Raw genomic sequence first — 19,120 nt, 5'->3', positions numbered from 1 at the left:
ATTACCGGCTCCGTTATATCACATGATCGGCTGTCATTGGCTGACAGCTGATCACGTGATAAGGGGTCGGGATCGACCCCTTGCACGGATCGGTGATCAGGCGAGTCTCATGGACTCGCCGATCACAGAGCGCGCGCCGCGGGGGCCCTTTAGGGGGCGCGCAGGCCGCTCGTACATGGGACTACGTCTATTGACGTCGTCCCGGAAAAGGAGATCCGCGCTGTAGCCGTCATTTGGCTATAGCGCGGATCTCAAGTGGTTAAAGAGCAACTGTCATTTCAGATACATCATGGGAGCGCCTGTTAGCGGGCATCCACTCACCTGCTGCCGCCACGTCCCTCACCTTGTTGTGTCACTGCCACATCACCAGATGTCCCATTAAAGTGAATGGGACTGTCGGTGAGTCAACAGCGGGTCAGAGTAGGAGCAGAGATGACAGTTGCTCTTTAAAAATGATTTAAATAGTTGATAGTAGATGATTTAAATCAAGTCTTTTTACTAGTGATTTAAATCGACTTGATTTAAATCAAATCCACCCTGGCAGTCACAAAGAAACCTATGGAATTATACTATTCAAATACATAAAAATTAGCTGGTAATGAGAGGTAACATAAGACTAAAGCTGCCTAAACATAAGACTAAAGCTCAAACAAACATTCACACAAATGTATGTACAAAAAATCTTAAGCCCCATACACACTATCAGATTTTCAGCAGGTTTTTGTCTTCAGATTTACCAAAACCATGTAGTGCAAAGGCCTGCCTGATTGCATACACATTGAAACTCCTAAGGTTTGACCTCATATTATATGGTTTTGGTAAATCTGAAAGAAAAACCTGCAGAAAATCTGATAGTGTGTATGGGGCTTTAGTGCATTTAATGACTTGACGATTGTTGTTTGAAAGCCATAGTCTCCTGCTGCTGTCAGTCAACTCCTCTGAAGAGGGAGCAGGGGTATGGCTTACAAGGGCTGTGTGTGTCTATGGATGCACACAGTCTGCCCGGGATTGCATGCACACGGATACCCAGATAGCATGTGGTTTGCTAAGGAGGCACCCAGAGGAAGAAGGAGTGGACAGTTATTTTCTTGTGTCTGTTACGCCTATAAACTGTTGAAATGAATGAAGGAGCGCTGCACAAGAATAATGACTGCATGGCTTGGCCATGCACTATCTACAATGAAAGAGTGGTGCACAGGTATAATGAAATTACAGCTTGGCTCTCAGTATCTACAATGAAAAGCTGTTACTGTTGTAACCATAACAAGAAAAAAGGGGAGCCCTACAAAAGGACACCTATTTCAGTGACAGCTGTCTAAGCCCTCGGAAATTCCGACCACAACATTTTTTCAGACGGATTTTGTCCGAAACTGGTGTTGCATACACACGGTGGGACAAAGTTGTCGGAAAATCCGATCGTTCGGAACATGATGACATTCGTTCATTATGACGGGACTACATTCAGGCTAGCAGCCAATAGCTTTGGTCTCGTAATTTGATCCGAGCACTTTGTCTGATCAGAATTCTCTAAAAACAATCGGACAAAGTCCATTCAGATCATGTTGTCGGAAAACTTTGTTGGTCGGATATTCCGATGGAAAAAGTCAGATGGAGCCCACACACGGTCGGATTATGCGACAACACGGTCCAATCGGACATTTTCCTTTGGAATTTCCGACCGTGTGTACAAGGGCTAAGTGGGGATTTCCTCTTACCTCCTTTTAAGTCTCCAAGGCAAAAGGTGAAGAGAATTCCCGGTAATGTAGCACAGACAGCATAAAAAAAGGTGAAAACATGAAAACCAGAAAATCAGGGTTATGGAGCAATCTGCATCCTTGCTGAATAATGCTGGACACAACTATTATAGGGACAGTCGGACAATTGAACTGCTGAACTAGGAGGCCAATCTCTTTTCAAGATTTCCAAAATGTCTGGTCCTCTTTAATAGAAACCCATACTAAAAACCCCATAGGCTTAGCACAAGTCAGGACCATGAATCTAATCTCACTGATAATGCATTTTGAAGGACAAATATTTTGGATACAGTAAGAGGGCCCTTTTATCTGCAGTCCTCTAGGAACTCACATTCTTGTGTTGGCAGCAATTTGTCTTTACAGGAGCTGCATTGTGCTAGAACTCTGGAATGTGCAAATGCACACTAATAACATCACTATCTCCTAATGTTATGCTACTCATTTCATCTCATGGGTCTTTCTACACTGTGCCTGCATTTACTGCATTTTATATTGTTGATACTTTGGAGTTGATTTATTAAAGGTAAATAGGCTGTTCACTTTGCAAGGGAATGCCCCAGAGCTTACTAACTAGGGGAAAGTTTCACTTTGTAACGAATACCCAATCAAGTGCAAGGAATAAAAGAGCATTTCTGCTTGCAGAGACAGACCTGTCATCTTCCTGCTCAGTGGGGATTGACGGAGCAATCCCCCGCTGAGCAAAGCGGGCTCCATACACGGACACGTCCGCGTGAAGGAGCCCTAAGTCAGTTTTTGCACCGCACACCATATTTGTTTTTAACAAGATGGCCAACATGGGGCAAAATTACATTCAAATCATGCGTGTAGTTACCTCAAAATTTAAAAATAAATGTGACCCTTTTCAGAAATGTGGTTTGCTTTCCAATGTCTGAAATGCATAGTAGAGGTAGTCCCCAAGTTACATACATCCGACTTACATACTACCCATTCACTCTAAGAAGGGAAATTCACTCCTGTAACATTTACTATGGGAAAAAAGCATCTCCACTGAAGCTTTATCACCAATCCTTGTTTCCACAGTGACCTAAAATTTTCAAAATCCAATTGTCATTGGGACAGCAAGTGAGGTGAAATCTTCTGAATGGGGAACAGGCAGCAAAACAAATGTTACAGGGGGTAAACCATTCCTAATGCCAGCCTTTTTGAACCAGGGTACCCCGGGGTTTCCTGGTACTCCACCCTGGGGTTCCCTGGTACCCCACCCTGGGGTACCTTGAGGTCTGTTCAGGAGTGCCTTGGCAAAATGCCAAAAAATGTATCAAAAATTGTAAAAGGTGCTTCAAGCCTGCCTTTTAGTTACACAAAGTCACAAGTTTTCATTATGCATCATTACGACTTTCTAGACACTGACATACTAACAACCAATGATGTCATCAGTTAATAAGGAGGATGTCTGCTGTCTCCACAGCATCCTTGTTTGACCCTCCTTTGCCCCTCACCCTCAGCACTGGGATCATATTAGCTGACTGAGAGAAATTGAGAGAGAAGAGAAACATAGGACTATTAGTCAGTACCAGTGTGCAAAAGACCCTTTTCACACTGGAGGCATTTTTCAGGCACTTAAATAATAAAAATAGTGCCTGAAAAAAGCCTCATCTGCTATCCCAGTGTGAAAGCCCGAGTGCTTTCACACTGGGGTGCTTCTTTGAGGAGCTTTAGGAGCGGTGTATACACCACTCCTAAAGTGCCCCTTTGAAATCAATGGACAGCGCCGCCAAAGCGCCTGCAAAGGGTCTCTGCAGTGCCACTTTGCGGGCACTTTTAACCCTTTATTCGGCCACTAGCAGGGGTTAATAGCGTGCCACTAGGGGCCCAAAAATCGCCTCTAAAACGACAGCAAAGCACTGCTAAAACGATTGCTGCTTGCAGTGTAAAAGGACTCTAATGCCGCGTACACACGATCAGACTATCCGGCGTACTTAGTCTGACGGATAAACCGCCGGAAAGTCCGCCGGACTTCCCAAACGAGCAGACCTGCGCACACACGACCAGACTTTTCCGGCGCACTAGGTCGGCCGGACTATGGCGGGAGTCCGCCGTACTTTTGAAATGAACGGACTTGCCCACACACGGAGGAAAGTCCATTCATTTTGAACGCGGCTCTAGGTAGCCGGGGCTAGCGAAGGAAGTCAATGTCGCCGCGAGAGATTAGCGGTGAGATTGACACATCGCTGGCCTCCTCACCTGGTATGAACTTAAAGGGGAAGCCCTACACTGAAAAAACGGCGTGGGGGTCCTTATCCGTGGTCCTTATCCGAGCACACTACCCGACTGGTCAGGAAAGGGGGTGGGGACAAGCGAGCGCCCCCTCTCCTGAGCTGTACCAGGCCGCGTGCCCTCAACATGGGGGAGTGCTTTGTGGAAGGGGGGCCCTGTGGCCCCCCCACCCCAAAGACCCTTGTCCCCGTGTTGATGAGGACAAGGGCCTCTTCCCGACAACCCTGGCCGTTGGTTGTCAGGGTCTGTGGGCGGGGGGCTTATCAGAATCCGGGAGCCCCCTTTAATAAGGGGGCCCCCAGATCCCGGCCCCCAACCCTATGTGAATGAGTATTGGGGTACCATGTACCCCTACCCATTCACCTGTGAAAAAAAAGTGTAAAAATAAAACACAACACATGTTTTTAAAATGATTTATTGCACAGCTCTGGTGGTCTTCTTCCGTCTTGGGGGGTCTTCTCGCCAGACTCCTCTGCTATCTTCTGCTCTTTCACTAGCAGAGGAGCCCAGATTTCTTCTTAGTCACCGCCGCCTTCCGGGGGTCTTCTTCTGACTTCGGGGGTCTTGTCCCCCTCTTCAGTTCTTCTTGCCAGGCCTCTGCTCCTTCTTTCAACTCTTTTACTAGCGGTCGCCCGGTCTTCTGTCGTCGCCTTCTGTTCTTCTCTTCTTCTTCCTTGAGATGTTAACTCGACGCTGTCTCTGGCCGTAATGACAGGGACGTGTTGCGCAGCGACTTATGAAGGGACAATGGGTGGGGTCACCGGGTGATGTCCCCGCCCATTATGATGTCACAGTCCCAGAGGATGCTGTGCAATAAATCATTTTAAAAATGTGTTTTATTTTTCCCATTTTTTTCACAGGTGAATGGGTAGGGGTACATGGTACCCCAATACTCATTCACATAGGGTGGGGGGCCAGGATCTGGGGGCCCCCTTTCCTGACCAGCCAGGTAGCGTGCTTGGATAAGGGCCTGATATGGACCTAGGGGGGGACCCCCACGCCGTTTTTTCCGGTGTAGTGCTTCCCCTTTAAGTCCATACCAGGTGACGGGGCCAGCGACGTGTCAATCTCGCCGCCGAAGGCAGCGACATTGACCTCCTGCGCTAGTCTCGTCTACCTGGAGCCACGTTCAAAATGAAAGGACTTTTCTCCGTGTGCGGGAAAGTCTGTTCATTTCAAAAGTCCGGCGGACTAGCACACAGACGGCCGGATTCGCAGTCCAGCGGACAATTTTTGAGTCAAAACTACTTTCTAAGTCTGCCGGACTTTTGGGGAAAAAAAGTCCACCGGAGCCCACACACGTTTCACACACCTTTCACATTTTGCCTTGTTTTATGCCTGGTACAGACAGGTAGTTTATTGTTTTTGTTTAACCCAACAGGCTGAAAAAGAAAAAAAAAGACTAAGGAGATTGCTGTACTAACTATGCGATGTTAGTACAGCAATCTCCCTACTGGCTTTTGCGTTCTGACGGGGGGACTGCCTCCCTGCCAGAACATAATGGTCAGTGCTTGCAGCCATTGGCTGATCGGATGCCAATTGGTTGCTGGGTTCCCAGCATGCCCCTTTGACAGAAGTTAGAGGGGCTGCTGTACACACTGGTTGAATGTTGTCCAGTTTCTGTTGAACCATCTGATATTTGCCCAGTGTGTACCAGACTTTAGGGACAGGAAGTGACAGAAGGGAAAACGTCTTCCATATGAACAGTAAAAAAAATAAAAAATAAAACTCTTGACAGGTTCTAACCTTTTCTCACCCTATTTAAAGTTAATTAAAAAATTGTCTGGAGATGCATTTTTTTCTAAAAATGTTTATATTAATACCTGTCTCTTTTACATGCATTATTTATTTTCCAGTGAAGTCACTAAAAATGTTTTTGGCAGAACTGAAAGTAAAAAATAATAAAAATGTTCTGTTTCTTCAATTTTATTAATAATTATTCACATGAAAAAAAAAACTGCTTTAAAGTGTAAATTTTCCTTAGACTGGTCTACTGAGCATATTTTAGACACACAAAAAAAAAAAAATCAACATGCACGTCATACATAATTTATTAAGAAAACTGCCAACATCTGCAGACCGAGAAAGAAAATCCATTGTGTATTGGATGAACAGTTTATTTATTTATTTTTTGCCATAAAACTATCTGAATACAAAACATGCTATTTGTACTTCTAAGCAATGAGCTAGACACGTCTACCACTTTACTCGGCTTATATTATTCAGTTTCCTTTTTTGAAAATGATCATATTGGGATGGTTCAACTAAATTCATCGTTGAGATCACCAAACACATCTAATACCCCATCTGCGGTAAATAGATGAGTTCAGTGACTGTAGATGTAGAATGCCCTGTAACTGCAGTGCACCGCAGTCACACAGGACATAAGTGACGTCTGACTCGAAGCCGATCAATTAATAGACACCAGTGCTTTATGTGGGTTCTGTAAATATTACAAATATGCACTCACAGAAAAATTTACAAATCATAGGTAGACTAAAAAAATACATTATATACCCTTGTCAAACAATCATATCTGTATAAACAAAATAAAATAAAATTAATAGATATAGCAGAGCTTCAACCAATAGCAAAAATGGTCGCGTAGCTAGCCTTTCATAGCATGTAGGAAGATGAGACAAAATACTACAAGTACATTGTTCCCTGAGGAACAGTACAACTGTAATAAAAAAAATAATTCTTCTTTAAATCTCTGTTGCACAGGGAAAGTGTCTAATGTCTTTCTTTTAAATTGCAATGCTTTATTCCAGTACTACATGCAGTGCTGCGTTTTGGTTTTGTGCTGCCTTAGGCAAGACTAAAATCGGACGCCCCCCATCTGAATTTATCCCCCCCCCCCGGCTGCGGTATGCCGTTGTTGTCTCAGGGTCTTATGAGGAAGCTGCAGCCGTTCACAGTGAACAAGCAAACAAAATATAGTGTAGTACAACCAAAAATGAATAACTAATAAATCAAGTCCAAATATTGACAAATCCCACCGTTGTGCAACTTTCAGTGACAGTTTATTATTATCCAGGGACTTCAGTGACTACCACCTCTATCTGGAAAGTCTGCTCACCTCCAAAAGTTGACCCCACTACAGAATCACACACGCTTGTAATTTAATCTCTCAACATGCCTTGGGGAAACCACTCCTCCTTCTGGTGTTCCTGGGCAAGACAGGCCTCCTCCCGGGTTCTCACTATGTGGACCCCACTACAGTGTCACACACCCCTGGTGTAATATCTCTCTGGATACCTCGGGAACACGAATCCTCATCTCAGTGCACCTAGACAGCTCAGACCTTCCCCCGGGATCTTATTCAGTCATGTTTGGCCAAGAAGCCCTTAGGTCTAGACCCAGGAGGAGGAGAATGATCAGATCTGGAACTGTAGGTGTGCACAGCAGTTTAGCTGAGGTTAAGAAAGCACTCTACTTGCGCTACGGGGCCAGGTTGTGTGGCTGGTCAGATCTCTCAGCAAACTTGCAACAGGAATGTTCAGCGTGGTACAGAACTGAAGCAGTGGACAGCCGAGGCAGACACTCAAGCGGGGTGCTAAGTCAGTATCTGAGGCAGGAACGTGGTCATCAGATAGCCAGGGTCATTAACAGGCGGGCAATGAGGTACCAAAAAGGAGCAGAGCCAAAGCCAGGAACGAGTCAGGTCAGAAACTAATGACAAGACGGAAGCAGGGATCCGATATCAGGTCAGGAGTAAGCCAGGTCAGCAACCAAGGGAACACACTGGAGGTACACAGGACACAGGGAAAGCTGAAGACCAGTCAGCATAGAGCACAGGCAAAAGCATCCTTAAATAGCCTGTCTGGTGCCAAGATACATCGGGCACACGTCCGTTTGCGTACGCGTATTTCCTGCGCTCATGCACATTCCTGTTGACTGTTCTGTGAACATTCATTCTGACATGCACATTTCTATTAGCCAAACGTCTTCTGACATGCACATTTCTATTAGCTAAACAGCTGGTTGGTATTCTCTGATATAAATGCTATTGCAATAAGCAGGTTCACCTACTAATATACTAGTTGACTACTATACACATACAGTAGCATAAACCTATCTGGTGAGATAGTAACAATAGGACAGAGATAAGTCTGTCACAAGAATTTAAATACGCACTCAAGAAGCAATGGTCAGATTGTCGCCAACTGGAGCTAAAGATGAATGCTTAATCCTACAGCTGGTCCGCAAGGGGCGAGAAACGGAGTGACACAGGCCTGATTCTGACTACAGTCTGCCGCCATCCTCACTCCAGATCCTTCAGACACTACTGCCATCATGTCCCGCAAGAGGATGAATGACTATAAACTGAAGAACGGACTACTTTCTTCTTCAAGCCGGTGGGGAAGGTTCGTTTCTCTCAAGATGTCGCAATCATACACGGATCTCCCTGATGAGACACAGCCACCTCAGATGCCCCTACATCTCCCACAAATGCCCTTGAGGAGAATCCCCTCACAAACAGCCCTGCGAAGGCACGTATGAGGATGGATGCACCGCTGCCGCTACAGTCACAAATCGAGGCCCAGACTTTTAACCCCTTCTGTAAAACTAGGCCCTCCACACTTCCATCATGTCCTTCTCTACCACAGGGCAACCTGTATTGGACACCATAACTTTAAAAGATATGCTACTGTCATTGCAAACATCTTTAATGACAGATCTATCCTCATTATTTACTAAAATCTCCTCAGACATACACTTTCTGGATGACACAGTTACATGTATTGAAAGTGGTATGGATGAATGCACCTCAACCGTGAATGATATCATTGATATCTATGATGATGTGAAAGAAGAGAAAGAGTGGATACAGGCCAAGCTGGCCGATTTATTAGACAGATATCGTCGTAATAATGTTAAATTGGGAGGGATCTGTGAATACATCTTGCTGGCAGACCTGCCCAGATACGCAAAGGAACTCATGCACATTATTATACATGACGTCTCTCCAAAGGACCTCATTGTCGATAGAATACACAGAATCGCAAAACGATCCCACCTATCAGCTTCAGTACCAAGAGATGTACTGATGAGGGGCCACTTCCACATTAAGGAAAAGCTCCTGGCAGGGGAAAGAACCAAATCACCACTACCCTCACTACCCTCACCTTACCAGGGAATACAATTCTTTCCAGACCTCTCCAAATATACACCTTAACTAAGAAGGCAACTATCAAGGCTGGGCTTCCTTCCTCTGAGCTCAGCTGTCGGCTAATTGCCAGCTCCTATCTCTCCACAGTGACTCTCCTGTTGTTGAAATCCTGTTCGTCAGTCCTGCCTACCGCTCAATCTCCCTACTGAACCTAGACCTAAAAATTGATGCCAAAACTATAGCAGCACGCTTTTTAGACATTATGCCCACTCTTATCCTCATCAGTCAGCATTCACCAGATGCTACTAGGAGATTGATAAATATCATACACCATTGTGGAGTCTAGCGGAATGCCCTCTCTGCTTCTATCATTAGATGCAGAGAAGGCGTTCAACAGAGTCCACTGGTCCTACCTATATTCGATGTTACAAAAATTTGGTTCTCGGCAAACATGATCTCCCAACCACTCCCCACAACAAATGGCAGCCGCCAGGGATGCCCACTGTCCCCACTTCTTTTTAACCTACTTATGGAACCTCTGGCGGAACATATCAGGACAAACCCCTCAATCTCGGGATTAACAATAGGTAAAACATACCACAAAATCAGTCTTTTTGCAGACGATGTAATTTAAATTCTTACAAACCTGGCTTTTTCCATGGCAGAGGCACAAAAAACACTGAACTGGTTCAGTAAATTCTCCTACTATAAAGTGAACATGACCAAGTCGCTTATTCTAGAACTAAAACTCGATGCCACAACCAAAAACCTGTTACAACTAAAATACCCTTTCACATAGGCAGACAAAAGAATCTAATATCTAGGAGTTCAACTAACATAAACAGTTAAAAGCCTTTTCTCCAATAACTTTAAACCTCTCCCCGCCAGACTACATACAGATACCGAACTATTAACGAAACAAGAACTTTCATGGTCAGGAAGCATTTAAAATGATACATCTACCACAAATACTCTACATATTTAGAACCCTCCCCATTCCCATCCCCATATCATTCTTCAAATCCCTTCAAACTATATTCAACAAATATATATGGAAGGGCAAAAAACCTAGATACGCACACTCAAAACTCATAAAACACAAAAGTGGGGGGGCAGGACAGGATCCATTGACTTTGAAGACTACTATCTAGCATCTATACTGGCCCAAATACCAGATTGGTTCCAAACAGATTGGTTCCAAAAATGTGGCTAATGAGCACACCACATGGAAAAAACTGACGAAACATGATGACAACACCCCCACCAATCAGTTAAATCAATCCCCAGTACACTATCTATCACCAGATCGATCACTGAACCATTGGGCTAAAAAGGTCATTAGTTCCATACAAAACATAGTACAAGGGACACAACCCAAAACCACCTACCACCTACAAAGGGAATTGAATCTTCCCCAATGGAAATCTTCACATACACGAGAGTAAAACACTGCTTACAAGCAATACCACTGGTATTCTGGTCATGCAGCTGTATCCAAAATGATTGGAAGACCATCTTTAAAATCATAACCAACGTGACAAATAGCCTTATACCTCCCACACCAGATCTTGCAGTATTTAATCTTGTGCATTACCATATCATATAAGCTTTTTTATGCAGATTTTACATTGGATTACATTGGAGTAATGGAGTAATCATATACTTTATTTCTACAGCATAGCAAGATTCATCTGTGTGTTGTGGCTTGGGTCTTGTTAAAGGAGAAGTACAGTCAAAAGTATTTGGCTGTATTCTCCTGTGGATCACAAGAGTGCTCGTTTTCAGCAGACAGCGGGCTAAAGCCTGCTGTCGACTGACGTCACAGAGCCAATCTAGGCTCTGGAAAGAATGTGACCATATGGTCCAGATCTACCCACACGCCTGAACTGGCACCCGGCTCAGCCTCTCAGGGAGCTCCTGCCCCTCCACAACCCAGCAGATCAGTGAGCGCTGGAGGGGCAGAGCAGACAGTGCTGACTGACAGTCACCAGCTCTCTCCTCACGGAGCTCTGAAAACGAAGTGATTGGCAGTGTTAGATCGCTCAGTTCTCAGCCTTAGAGCCGGTGGGAGACAGATGCAGCATCGAACTAATGCTGCATCCATCTAGGTAAGTATGATTCTAAAATGTAAAAAATATCCAATACTTCTCTTTTAAGGAATGACAGCAATAGAGAATGTAGGGAGTATGTGAGATTGTGTTATATGTTACGCTGTTTATCATGTTACACTGTTTATCATCAGGATTTCAGTCATCGTCTACAAAGTTGAGAGTGCCCCTCTTCCAAGCTATCCACCAATATAACTGCACATATCAGACAGTGCAGTCATATAAATAGACCTCTAGTCTTGGTGACATCATCACTTTCTTTTACTTCGTAATACTCCACCTCACTTCACACTTAGTAAATAAGGCCCTTAGGTTCCTGATGTGACATATAAGGGGGTGTATCGCGGTGCTTGTTTTTTTTTTGTTTTGTTTTTTATACTTTACCTTGGTAATATTAGACAGGACTAAAAATTTGTATTTAAAGTGGGGTGCCCCTAAAAAAAAAAATTTAAAAGTCAGCAGCTACAAATACTGCAGCTGCTGACTTTTAATAATTGGACACTTACCTGTCCCAGGGTCCAGCGATGCGGGGGAACGAAGCCCCCCCCTCGTTCCCTGCTCCGCTAGCGGCGCTGTCATTCGTACTGTGGGCACCCGGCTGTACATGCATGAGCGGCACAGGGCGCCATGATACTCCGCACAGTCACCTGGGACATGTGACAGGTCCCAGATGACTGTGTGGCGCGAGGGGGAGGGATGTCACCAGCCCGGGCAAGGAAGAAGGCAGACTACGAGGGACCCCCTAGCAACAGGTATTTAGAGGTGAGTAATTATTTTTTTTTAAAGAATTTTAAAGAATTTTTTATTTTTTTTTGGGTGGCAATACCACTTTAAGTCAGATTTTGCATGTGACTATTTTAGACTTTCAAGTAACGAGCTGGTGGCGTTTCATGTTTTTCAGGGACAGATTCTGCTGTGTGCTGTGTGCTGTGTGCTCTTCATTGAAAACCTATTGTACTCTGATAGTTCTGGATGTTCCATGTATTAAAGGAAGCCTGCGTTGAGAAAACTACATAAGTTTCCATACATGACCTCTTTTGGAAAATACTAGTTGTCTGGCTCTCTACCCTTAATACTGAGTGACTGAGCCAGAGAAAACATGCAGCTAGCAAACTCAGAATACCTGCTCTGCACACTAATCTTAGGCCAATGACTGAATAACTAAAGTCATATATCCCCACTGCCCAACCTGTAGACCTTTGGGACCTATTGTGTAGCCCACGGGGCTCCTGCAAGACATGTCTGCAGTCTGCTTTCCATATTTAGCTGCTTACATAGGCCATTGAAGGAAATTTATTTTTTAGACTGGCTTCAAATAGTTAAATAGCTTGATTTTTTTTTTTTAACTATTATTATTATTATAACATTTGCTACAGAGTCTCTCTGTTGCCCCTTCTCAACAGGTGATGAAACACTACACAGATCCCAGTTACAGTCGGTAGGGAACTCCCATAGGCCTCAAGCCATATGCTTTAAACACTGCAGCATTTGTCAGTAGCTCAGGAGACTTTACCTTGGGTTTGTCAAATTCTTGCTTTGATGCAAGGTCTCAAGGTTCCCCACATTCAGGCTGCATAGATTACAGATAAAACAGGAATCAAGGGCACCTGGCCCATGGGGTAGTCATCTGTGCCACATGATCGCAAGACAGGCAGATGGGAAGCAGAATCACCTCTTGACCCTTTTTACAAGTGCTGGTCTTGTCCCAGATTTTGATTGCACAACAGTATTGATTAACATTTTGCCCGCTTCTTCCACCTCAGACATCAGATGCGCCATGCTTCACACAGCTTTCACACAACAAGTCCCTGCCTCCTTCTTCCTTTCAGCTTTTTTACTCTCCAGTTGCCACCTTCCATCCAGGAGAACATTCCCGAAAGTTCCTAGGCACAGTGGAATGTTTAAAACTGTTACTTGCCAACAAGCTATCCAACTACCACAATAGCACATAAAGAGGTAGGTCCATCTGAAAAAATAGGATTTTTGACTTACCAGTGAAATCCTTTACTTGGAGTATATCACAGGACACAGGATTAGTTTTAGGCCCCTAGATTACACTGCCATCATCGGGTGATATGGACACAGGTAAGCAAAGTCATAAGGACAGACCATTATAATAACTTCCTGTCAGGGATACGTCCGTTCTGTGCGAGCGCACTCGCGATTGGCGCCAGTGCCCCTTTTTAAAGGTACAGCTGCAGATGTTCTGTGCTGTTCGTCTGCAGCTAGTACCTGAAGCAACCTGTTACTCTGCCTGAAAGTTTACCTGATACCCGACCCGGCTTCTGTTTGACCCCGCTGCCTTCTCCTGCTCTGACCCCGGCTTGCTTGACCTTTCTCAGACTGATACCTGTTGCTGAACCCCTGCTTGTTGACTATTCTTCCGCCTCTCCCCACTGGTTCCTGCTTGCTGCTGGTCCTGCTTGTCCTCCTGCTCAGAGACCCTTCCGAGCATGCTACTACCTCTCCAGGTCCGTGGACTGTCCATCTCACAGCCAGCTTGCCAACCATCTTCGGCTGCCATCTGCTGCGGAGAGTTCCTGCGTCTGGAAGATCTCCATCTCATCAGCGTCCGCTGCTGCATCTGGCCAGACGCTCCTACCCCGCTGTGCTCTTGTCCCTCTGTTCCCCACTTCAGAGGGACTTGAACCAGAGCCGTAAGAGAGGTCTCCTTCCACCAAGTCAGACTCACCATCCAGAGACATAACAGTACGAACAGCCATGACTGAGTCTGCGGAAGGGGCCTCCGCAATGAAGGAGATCTGCTCGCACCTTGCAGCTCTCACCCAGGCCGTGAAATCCCTTCAGGACGGTTATACCAGGTTGGAAGAGCGGGTTCAGCATCTATCTGCTTCCGGTCCAGCAGTCACAGCACCTCAGCCTCCTCCTGCTCAGCCAGCTACCCACTCTGCCGTTATGATGCTTCCACCTGAACCAAGGGTCCCCATCCCGGAGAGATTTGCAGGGGACCGTTCCAAATTTCGGGCATTCCGCAACGCCTGCCAGTTGTATTTCGCCCTTCAGCCCAGGACCTTTTCCCTGGAAGCAACTAAAGTGGGATTCGTCATTTCCCTTCTGCAAGGAGAACCCCAGTCCTGGGCCCATCACCTTCTGGAAAACGACAACTCTCTTACCCAGACCCTCTCTTCTTTCTTCGAGGGAATGGCTCAGCTCTATGACGATCCCCAATGGACTGCCACCGCGGAATCTGCATTATCTGCGCTCCAGCAAGGCCGTAGGACGGCTGAGGACTATGTTTCGGACTTTAGACGCTGGAGCGCAGACACCCAGTGGAACGAGTCGGCCCTGAGACATCAATTCCGTATGGGCCTATCTGAGGGTCTTAAGGATGAACTGGCCCGTGTTGGTACCCCAGACTCCTTGGAAGGCCTAATTGCTTTGGCCATTCAGATTGACCGGAGACTTCGTGAGCGTAGGGCCGAACGCTCCTCTCAACCCCAAAGACCAGCCTGGATGACCGCTAGAACCCCTACTCCGACACCTTTCTTCACCCCTTCCCCTCAAGGGGGGCCTGCCAGTGTTGCTCAAACTTCTGAGGAGCCCATGCAGCTCGGACTACTGCGGCCTACCCTGTCACCTGAAGAGCGAGCCCGACGCCGGCAGATGAACTTATGCCTGTATTGTGGCGGATCCGGACATTACGTGACCAATTGCCCTGTTAAGACACCTAAGTGCCTTTCTTCTGTGTCCAACAGTTCCGTAAACTTGCCTGCCAACACTTCCCATATTGCCCTTCTACTTTCTTTTCAGCTTCAGGAAAGAACAGTCCGCGTCAACGCTATCCTTGACTCCGGGGCCTGCGGTTGTTTCATTGACTCTGCCTTTACCGACTTGCATTCCATACCTCTTCGGAAAAAATCTCATGGACTTTCCATCTTCTTGGCCGATGGTTCTCAAATCAAATCCGGTCAAGTCACCCAGGAGACCTTTCCACTACTAGCTACCACCTCCTGCCAGCACACGAAACTGCTAACACTCGATGTTATCTCTTCACCACTGTTTCCAGTGATCCTAGGCATACCGTGGCTTCAGGCACATAATCCCTCCATTGACTGGTCCTCCGGGGAAGTGAGGTTTCTATCCCCCTATTGCCTGGATCACTGCCTTCCTGGGGTTCCTGCTCAGCCCAGAACGCTCCTCTGTCTGGACCCAGACCCGGACTTGTGTCAGTCAGTTCCTGAACCCTATCATAAGTTTCTGGATGTTTTCAGTAAGCGGGGGGCTGATACCCTTCCTCCGCACCGCCCTTATGATTGCCCCATCGAGCTTCTTCCAGGAGCAGAGATTCCGTTCGGACGTGTCTTCCCCCTGTCTGAGAAAGAACAAGAAGCCCTGAAGGTCTACATTTCCGAAAACCTCAAGAAGGGGTTCATCCGCCATTCCACATCTCCTGCTGGCGCCGGAATATTTTTCGTCACGAAGAAGGATCAGACACTTCGGCCCTGTGTGGATTACCGAGAGCTGAACAGAATTACGGTTAAAAACCGTTATCCTCTACCGTTGATTCCTGAACTTTTTCAAAAGCTGAGGTCGGCTACCGTCTTCACCAAGTTGGACTTGAGGGGAGCTTATAATCTGGTCCGTATACGAGTGGAAAACTGCTTTCCGAACTCGTTTTGGGCACTACGAGTACCTGGTTATGCCTTTCGGGCTCTGTAACGCCCCAGCCACTTTCCAGCATCTGATAAATGATGTTTTCCAGGACTTTCTGGACATTTTCGTCATTGTATACTTAGATGACATTCTGATTTTCTCCGGATCTCTGGAACAGCATCGTGAGCACGTTGGCAGGGTGCTGCTTCGGCTCCGACAACACGGGTTATACGCCAAAGCCGAAAAATGCAAGTTCGAGCAGCAGAACATTCAATTTCTTGGCCTTGAAATTTCACCAGCAGGCATCAAAATGGACCCGCAGAAGGTTTCCGCTGTTCTTGAGTGGCCAGCCCCCACCGATAAAAAGGGGATTCAGCGCTTTGTGGGCTTTGCCAATTTTTATAGAAAATTCATTAAGGGGTTCTCGGCCATCATCTCCCCCATCACCCAGCTCACTAAGCAAAAAGTACGTTTCTATTGGGGCCCTGAAGCACAGGCTGCCTTTGAGAGACTCAAAAACTTGTTTACTTCTGCTCCCATCCTCAGCCATCTGGACCCGTCTCGACCCTATATCTTGGAGGTCGATGCTTCTGAGGTAGCAGTGGGGGCGGTGGTTTCCCAGCGTCAAGGTAAAGATGATCTGATGCACCCCGTAGGGTTCTTTTCTCGAAAACTTTCTCCTGCGGAGAGGAATTATGATGTGGGGGACCGAGAGTTACTAGCCATCAAGTCTGCTTTGGAGGAGTGGAGATATTTACTGGAGGGGGCGGTTCACCCCGTACTCATTTACACTGATCATAAGAACCTTGAGTACCTCTGTACCGCTAAACGCCTGAAGCCTCGCCAGGCCCGCTGGGCCCTCTTCTTCTCCCGGTTCTGCTTTCACATTACCTATCATCCTGGTTCAAGAAATGTGAATCCGGATGCGCTTTCTCGCATGTTTGATAGTTCCAAGGACATCGCACCTCCAGACACCATCCTTCCTGCCAACACCTTTTTGCTCGTCCAGCCAGACCTGTTGTCCCAGTTAAGAGGTGCTTCCCTCATATCCTCCTGTCCCCCAGGAATTACGTTGGTATCCAGAGAGGGGCTGCTTTGGAAAGACAATTTAATCTTTGTTCCTGAAGACGTCCGAATGAGGATCCTGGGTTTCCTTCATGATCACCCTCTCGCAGGGCACTTTGGTTTCCGCAAAACACTGGAGCTTGTACAGCGTACCTTCTGGTGGCCAGGTATGAGGGAATTCTGCAAACAATATGTAGACTCTTGCCCCGTGTGTAATCGAAGTAAGGTTCCCAGAAACCGGGCCTGGGGTCTGCTTAAACCCCTTCCCGCACCTGACCGACCCTGGCGGATGATTACAATGGATTTTATTGTAGAACTTCCTTCCTCTGAAAACTGTACAGCCATCTTTGTGGTTTGTGACCGCTTGTCCAAAATGGCCCATTTCCTACCCTTGAAGGGAACCCCCTCCGCATCTGAGACGGCCCATATCTTCATTAGGGAGATAATCAGACTTCACGGGGGACCCGCTAATATCGTTTTAGATAGGGGGGTCCAGTTCACTTCTCATTTTTGGAGAGCCCTATGTGAGACCTTGAAAATAGAACTGGCCTTGTCCTCCGCCTATCACCCCCAGACCAATGGGCAGACTGAGCGTACCAACCAAACCCTCGAACAGTACATTCGATGCTTTACGTCCTTTGTCCAGGACGATTGGGTTTCCCTTTTACCCCTGGCGGAATTCGCCTATAACAACGCCAGTCATGCTACCACAGAGCAGTTCCCGTTTTTTGCTAACTATGGTTTTCATCTGTCTTTTCTTCCCGATATCCTTTCAGAATCCCATGTTCCAGCAGTCCAGGACACGGTGTCCTTTCTCCATCACAACAGCCGGATCCTACAAGAAGCCATAGCTAAGGCTCAGGCGGACAGTAAGAGGAACTTCGATCAAAGAAGAAGAGGAGAATTGATTCTTCAAGTTGGGGATCAGGTATGGCTTTCCACTTCTAACTTGAAATTAGCTTGTCCCTCCAAGAAACTGGCACCCAAATTTTTGGGGCCATTTCCAGTTAAGAGGAGGATTAATGAAGTGTCATATGAACTGTCCTTACCTGACTCCGTGAAAATACACCCAGTTTTCCATGTATCTTTGCTCAAACCTGCTGTACCTGATCCCTTTCCCGGTAGAGGAACGAGACCGCCTGAGCCTGTGTTGATTAATGGCAATGAGGAGTATGAGGTGGAGGCCATTTTGGACTTCAGAAGACGACAGGGACAAGGTCAGTTCTTGATCAAATGGAAGGGCTATGGCCCGGAGAATAATTAATGGGAACCTGCTGTTAACCTGCATGCTGATAGATTAATTCAGGCCTTCTTTTCTGCACATCCAGAAAAGAGAGTCGCTAGGGGCACCCAAAGGTTGCCCCTTGTGGGGGGGCAATGTCAGGGATCCGTCCGTTCTGTGCAAAAGGATCGCCACTCGCGCCGCGGGTCGCGTTAGCGCGATTGGCGCCAGTGGCCCTTTTTAAAGGTACAGCTGCAGATGTTCTGTGCTGTTCGTCTGCAGCTAGTACCTGAAGCAACCTGTTACTCTGCCTGAAAGTTTACCTGATACCCGACCCGGCTTCTGTTTGACTCCGCTGCCTTCTCCTGCTCTGACCCTGGCTTGCTTGACCTTTCTCGGACTGATACCTGTTGCTGAACCCCTGCTTGTTGACTATTCTTCCGCCTCTCCCCGCTGGTTCCTGCTTGCTGCTGATCCTGCTTGTCCTCATGCTCAGAGACCCTTCCGAGCCTGCTACTACCTCTCCAGGTCCGTGGACTGTCCATCTCACAGCCAGCTTACCAACCATCTTCGGCTGCCATCTGCTGCGGAGAGTTCCTGCATCTGGAAGATCTCCATCTCATCAGCGTCCGCTGCTGCATCTGGCCAGACGCTCCTACCCCGCTGTGCTCTTGTCCCTCTGTTCCCCACTTCAGAGGGACTTGAACCAGAGCCGTAAGAGAGGTCTCCTTCCACCAAGTCAGACTCACCATCCAGAGACATAACACTTCCACTCCCAACATGCTTCAGTTTTGTCAGTTTTGGCATGCACTGCAAATTAGCACCTTATGGCAGACTTGCATGCCAAATGATCCCCTCCAGCACTGCATTGTCATGGGCGCTGTGATCTTCTCCTGGTCTTCCATTATAGGTTTGAACACTTCAGCTGCTTGCTTGACTGGGCCGCAATGACATCACTCCAGCACATGTGCACAGGAGTCACATCATCTGAATGTACACTGAGCTA

The sequence above is a fragment of the Lithobates pipiens genome, unplaced genomic scaffold, assembly GCF_037356315.1.
Source record: "Lithobates pipiens isolate NorthernLeopardFrog02 unplaced genomic scaffold, aLitPip1_a1.2 Scaffold_13, whole genome shotgun sequence".
Taxonomy (NCBI): Eukaryota; Metazoa; Chordata; class Amphibia; order Anura; family Ranidae; genus Lithobates; species Lithobates pipiens.
Note: the sequence above shows the minus strand (reverse complement) of the source record.